This window comes from Stigmatopora argus, chromosome 13 (genome assembly GCF_051989625.1).
Source record: "Stigmatopora argus isolate UIUO_Sarg chromosome 13, RoL_Sarg_1.0, whole genome shotgun sequence".
NCBI classification, from domain to species: Eukaryota; Metazoa; Chordata; class Actinopteri; order Syngnathiformes; family Syngnathidae; genus Stigmatopora; species Stigmatopora argus.
Window position 1 is genome coordinate 2,076,176 of NC_135399.1, and position 6,620 is coordinate 2,082,795.

The 6,620-nt window shown below is 42.6% G+C and overlaps 1 protein-coding gene across 2 annotated transcripts in view; it reads right to left on the reverse strand.

Annotated features, from left to right (window-relative positions):
* raph1a (Ras association (RalGDS/AF-6) and pleckstrin homology domains 1a) overlaps nucleotides 1–6,620 on the reverse strand; it is a 131,804-nt gene that overhangs the window by 75,607 nt on the left and 49,577 nt on the right. The window lies entirely within an intron of this gene.

Sequence of the window (6,620 nt, forward strand, 5' to 3'; positions counted from 1 at the left end):
AAAACCCTTGTCAAAATGGAGAATGCCCTCTCAATCTGGGTCTCGGAATGTAGGGCGAACACCATTCCTCTGGATACCAACAACATCCGAACCAAGGCCAAGAACTTGTATGATAGTTTAGCTCCTGACAAAGACTCGGAATGCGAGCCTCAGCCAAGCAGCAGTGACGCGAGTGAGCCTCGTGAATTTTCAGCAAGCAAGGGTTGGTTCGAACAATTCAAAAAGAGGCATTGCTGCTTGTGTACTGGATGAGCAACAGAAAATCTTGGATGAAGAAAGATCTCCAGCTGCTTGTGTACTGGATGAGCAACAGAAAATCTTGGATGAAGAAAGATCTCCATAATGAGTGGTTTTATAACTGCTTAATCCCGAACGCAAAACTGTATACCTCGACGAAAGGGGGCTGGATTATACAATCATCAACGGGTTTTTCTTTTTGATTATACAATCATCAACCTGTTTTTTGGGGGGATTAAAAACATTAAGATGATTTTTTTTGACTATTTCAAGTGGAGAAGTACTTTTCACTGTGAGTACACCATTTAAAGTATTTACAATTGTTTTTATATAGATTATAATGAGATATTAATACATTAGTCTTTTGTTATGTTTATAGTTGTAATATTCAATAAATATACACTTTGATGAATTGACTTTTGTACTTGGCACAAAAAGCATGTATTGTGGTAGTTATAATAGAGGTGACCCTACTTCGCGATTTTTCGATTATCGCGGCCATGTCTGGTCTACATTAACCGCGATAATCGAGGGATTACTGTAACTATATCGCCATAGAAACTAATCTGCCAATTGATCTTGGCCTCAGCCTTGCATCTAATACCCGAGATTATTACTGTCATCCTTCAGTACATCGCAGTTTTTTATATGAAGTATAAAAAAACGTTGTTGAAAATGTCAAAATTAACGCAAGCGAAAGACAGGGGATGAAAAATGGCGGAAGTCAAGGCTTCGCTTCTTGTTCGGCGGTAAATTGGGTGCACTCAGCACTGAAGAAACGGTATTTTATTACAGAAGGCCAAGAAAAAAACGTCATGTTGCCTTCTTCTGTTTTGTTCCGATTGAATTTCGCATTGCGCACAGCATCTGTGGAGAAAGACTACACTGAGCTTATTCCAGCTTTGTTTGGATGTCGAATCGCCGTTGAAAATGGCTTGTAAGCATCTTGGGCCATCTAAGGCATCCAATGAGCCCAAGAAAAAACGAGACAGTGACTGAAAAAGTGACGTTGCTATATATGCTAAAGGGTTAGCACGCCATTGTGGCATAAATGAATCTACCGTGCGTTATAACAAGAAAGAAGCAAACATTTGGAAAACGGCAACAGTATCCTTATCGAAGGACACAAAGCAAGAGGTAAACACTAGGATTATAAAAAAATGAACCAGCATTATGTCAGGATTTTGCTCTGTTAGGATTTAGCAGGGTCGTGAATGCATAGTAGTACCCAAACGTGGTGAAGCAAGTGGAGTGCGCTGACAAAAAAATTTAATGACTGGCGGGATTAACAAAAAATAACAAAGTGTCAGGGCCAGACAAGTGGGCGGTTGCGCATGTCATCCAATTACAGGTCCAGCACCTAATGGGCTAAGCAGCAGCAGGTGCGGCTCATCACAGCCACGGAGCTATTTAAACCACCCAGAGATGGACCATGGCGCTAGATCGTCTTTTTCAGTTCACTGTTAAGTACCCTCTCGCGTTAACTCCTTATTTCTGCCCTCTCTGATCTTCGACCTCTTGTTTTTGTCGGTACCCGGACATTTCGTCGACGGACACTTCGTCGCCGGACACTTCGTCCCCGGACGTTTCGTCGCCAGGCAGCTCGTCGCCGGACATTTCGTCGACGGACAATTCGCCGACGGACATTACGTCGCCGGATTTGCTCGCTCTCAAAATTATAATCATGAGAGAGAGAGTTTTTACTGTTGAAAGCGATCAACCAGGTAATCTCTCTCTCAAAATTATAATCATGAGTTTTTACTTCAGATTGTTTAAAGGAACATTGACATTAAAATAAAAGGCAATAAATAAAATTATTTTATTAAAAATTATGTGCAATAGCTTGTAGGTACTGTTTGCATAGTCATCCGTGACTATCCTAACCTTAACCACTAACCTTAACCACTATCCCCTAGCCCGCGACGATTTAAAGAAGAAAAGCCTTACTATCTATGGTCATTTATTTTGAGGAATTCTAACTGATAGACAGGTGTGCAAATACTGATTTGCAGCGGTATCACGCAAATAAATCGCTAAAAAGTCATACATTTTTCCTTTTTGGATTATCTCTCTCAGTGGCCATGCACCTACGATGTACATTTCTAAGTGAGAGAACTTGCAATACAGCAAGGTGTTGAAATACTTTATATGGTCATTTTTATTAAACAAATAAAAGTCTTAGTATACTTTTAGCCCGCGACGACGCCAGACAGCTCGCCGAACAGACACATCGAGACTATTAGTATATTAATTGTAATTTCTTGTACTGTGTGTGTGTATGTTGATCGCTTTCAACAGTAAAAACTCTCTCTCATGATTATAATTTTGAGAGCGAGCGAATCCGGCGATGAATTGTCCGTCGACGAAATGTCCGGCGACGAAATGTCTGTTCGACGAACTGTCCGTCGACAAAGCGTCCGTTCGACGAAACGTCCGGCGACGAAGTGTCCGTCGACGAAATGTCTGGACACGGTTTTTGTCCTAGTACCACAAGTACGATCCCAACCACGATTATGACCACGACCACGTTTCTCGCCTCACGAATCCCGTACCTGCCTTGCAACTTTCCCACGGATGTCTCGGCTCTCGACAGGTGAACTCAATGGGGAATCACTTGGAGAGGTCACACGGGGGAAAAGAAAACATAACAAAACGATTCCTTAACACATTATTAGGGATTTACGATATATAATTACCGTATTTATTCGGGTATGATTGTGAAATATAGAATGTATTTCTCACGAATTCATGTATATATATATTATGTAGTCACTCGAATAGAATTTTACTGACACCTACAGGTCAAGGCCTGTCATCACTTTGTATATAGCACACCTCCCCTTTTGTATTCCCGCCTAAAGTTTGTCTCCGCCTACTTCTATTAAATACCTTCCCCGACCGTTCGGACGGCGTATCTGGCCGGGAGACTTCCACATGGACGTGGGCTCTGTCCGCCCCCCCCCCCTTTGTAGGAAGGGTGGGGGCTAGCCAAGGGAACAAAGAAAGCAGAGCGGGCAGCGGCCATTTTGAGAACCATTCAGATGAGTCTCCCCCAGATAACCTCCATCGGCCGGGAGTCAAAAACTACTACGTGTTTGCTGCTTCCTCTGTATGAAGATTATTGTTGAGGCATCCAGCTTTAACAATGATGCACACACGTGTATAACGCACACCCATAATTTGTGACTACAATTGGTATGATTTTTTTTCAGCTCACACCAAGGATTGCACTGGTAGCTGGAAAATGCTGAACACATGTCGCCATGACAAAACATTTATTCACAACATATGATGCAGGAAAAAAGAAAAATACCAGTATGAAGACAATTCTCAAATGGAATTTACAATTTTAAGTCTAAAAAATTTCAAAGTCATCATCATCAAATTCACCAAACAATTGATTCCATTCTTTTTGAGTTCCTTTTTCCAAGTGTGAGCACCGGCAAATAGAACGGGCTCTGGCGGCCCATCTGGTCGACAAAGACAGGTTTTACGTCACCGGTGGAGGGCAGTATTTCACCAAGATTCGTGTATAGCGCGCACCCGAACTTTGCTTCAGTTTTTTGGTACAACATTTTGCGCGTTATACTTGAATAAATACGTTATAAGGCCCTAAAGCTGGCATGACGAGAGGACGTCAACACACTGCTCGAGAGCCACTCAGAACCTCCCAATTGATGAAGACCTCGTTGAAATGAGCCGATCGGGGAGTGAGGAAGAACACGCAGCGTACAACGACGAGGATGAGGATGAAGAACGTGGTCTTCCTTTCAGACAGTGGTGGGCAAACCGGTCCTCGAGGTTCGCAGTGGGTGCAGGTTTTTGTTCCAACCGATCCAGCATAGACAGTTTAACCAATGAGATTTCTGCAGAAAACAAGAAGCACCTGACTGTAATCCACTGATTGCAATTGTAGGACACCAGATTGGCGAAAAGGTGCCCTCTCTATGGGTTGGAATGAAAACCCGCACCCACTGTGGCACTTTGTGGAATAGTTTGCCCAACCCTGCTTTAAGACATCTGCAGGAGATCTTCAATATGGCACGCAGTTTGTAACAACGGGTCCAGGAGATTGATGACAACATGGTCAGAGCCTTTAAATTGGCTTGACAGTGTCATGTGCTTGTGCAAAAGCATATTTGTACACGAAAAGAAACGGTGGTCAGCATGTTCCTTGAGGAAAACTATATTAAACTTGCAAAATAGCTTTTTTTCCCTTGCCACCATAAATAACTGGCATAGAGAACTCAACACATTATTGTCTCATCTCTCATTTTCTGAACCGCTTTATCCTCACTAGGTTCCCGGGGGGGGGGGGGGGGGGGGCTGGAGCCTATCCCAGCTGACTTCGGGGGGCTGGAGCCTATCCCAGCTGACTTCGGGCCAGAGGCGGGGGAGACCCTGTATCGGTGGCCAGCCCATCGCAGGGCACCGGCAGACGGACAACCATTCACACTCAGCCATACCTAGGCGCAATTTAGAGTGTCCAATCAGCCTATCATGTCTTTAGAATGTGGGAGGAAACCGGAGTACCTGGAGAAAACCCACACAGGAGAGCATGCTGGAGCCTATCTCAGCTGACTTCGGCCAGAATTGGTGGCCAGCCAATCGCAGGGCACAAGGAGACAAACAACCACACAGGTGTGCCAAAAGAAAAAGGATTCAAAAATTATAATATTATGAGAGAAAAATCTTAATATTACCTGATTAAAATTTAACTACCATGAGATTAAAATTGAAATAGAACGAACATTACATCATAGATTGTACTATTACAGGATTCAAATCATAAAATGTTAAAATTTAAGTGTATTTTGTTGCTTATTTTTATGTAACGTGAAACGGAAGTTGTTTCACGGGCTTCTATGTTTGTTGGCATTGAGTCTGTGTGACCACAAAACTTCTCTTTGCCTAATTTTAGGAGATTTAAGTAATATTGGGAGTAAAGAAAATTCTTGTTTTTACGTTACGTGAAATGGAAGATGTTTGGTTTCAAGGCCATCAACTTTTGGCGAAGTAAAGTCCATGTGAGCACAACATTGCTTTTCACACTATATTATAAGATTTAAGGACTATTCGGAGTAAAATTCAATTATTTATAAAATTAAAAATGTTACATTACTTATTTTTACATTACGTGAACCGGAAGTTGACATTATGTCGGTGTAAAAATTTTGAAAGATTTTGGAATAGTTTTTGGGGTTTATCTGATTCCTGTTAATAAACCTTGATGAGAACGACTTTATATTGGCCGCCTCGTCGTGTAGAGTTTCACTCGCCTGACTTCAGTGCAGGGCAGTCGCGGGCTCGATTCCTGCTGGGGGCAGTATGAATGGGAGTGCGGATGGTCATTTGTCTCTCTGTGTGCCCTACGACTGACTGGCGACCAGTCTAGGGTGTAGTCTGCCTTACGCCCAACGACAGCTGGGTTAGGCTACAGCAACCCCCGCAACCCTTTTGAGGATGAGCGGCATGGAGGATTGATGATGAGGATGATGACGTTTTATTGTTAATATAGGCGATATAGTTTTAAATTAGAAGATTTTCAGCTGGTGGTGTGCCTTGAGATTTTTTCAATGCAAAAAGTGTACCGCAGCTCAAAAAAGGTTGGGAAACACTGGGTTAAAGAACATCCGATCATTATTTTACTTTCTTAGTGGAGGGGACAAATTAGAAATAGAAAAATATATACTTTCAACAGCACATTCAAAAAACACCATGACTGATATTTTGCTTCATGAGAAGCTCATCTCATTTTCTGAACGGCTTTATCCTCATTAGGGTCACGGGGGGTGCTGGAGGCTATCCCAGCTGACTCCGGGGCCAGAGGCGGGGGGACACCCTGAATCGGTGGGCAGCCAATCGCAGGGCACAAGGAGACAAACAACCATGCACACTCACACCCATACCTAGGGGCATTTTAGTGTGTCCAATCAGCCAACCATGCATGTTTTTGGAATGTTTTAGTCTGCCTTTCGCCTGAAGACAGCTGGGTTAGGCTCCAGCACCCCCGCAACCCTTTCGAAGATGGGCGATATGGAAGATGAATGGATAAAAAAAAAAAATGTAAAAAAAAATCCCTGAAAAAATTCTGCGATGTAGTGAAACAACGATAACCGAAGCGCGAAGTAGCGAGCTTTCTCTTTAAGTGTAGGAAAATTTAAATCAAACTATTATTATCATGTTTTTACATTAATTGAAAGTACAGTACAGTAATCCCTTGAATATTGCGGCTTCAACTATCGCGATTTCACTATATCGCGTTTTTTTCTCGGGGAAAAATGTGAAAATCAAAGCTGAACCTCGCAAGCGGAAGCCACGCCCCTGTCCTCCGCTTGCTACTGGAACTCAGCACTGAAGTAAAAAAATAAATAAATACATTT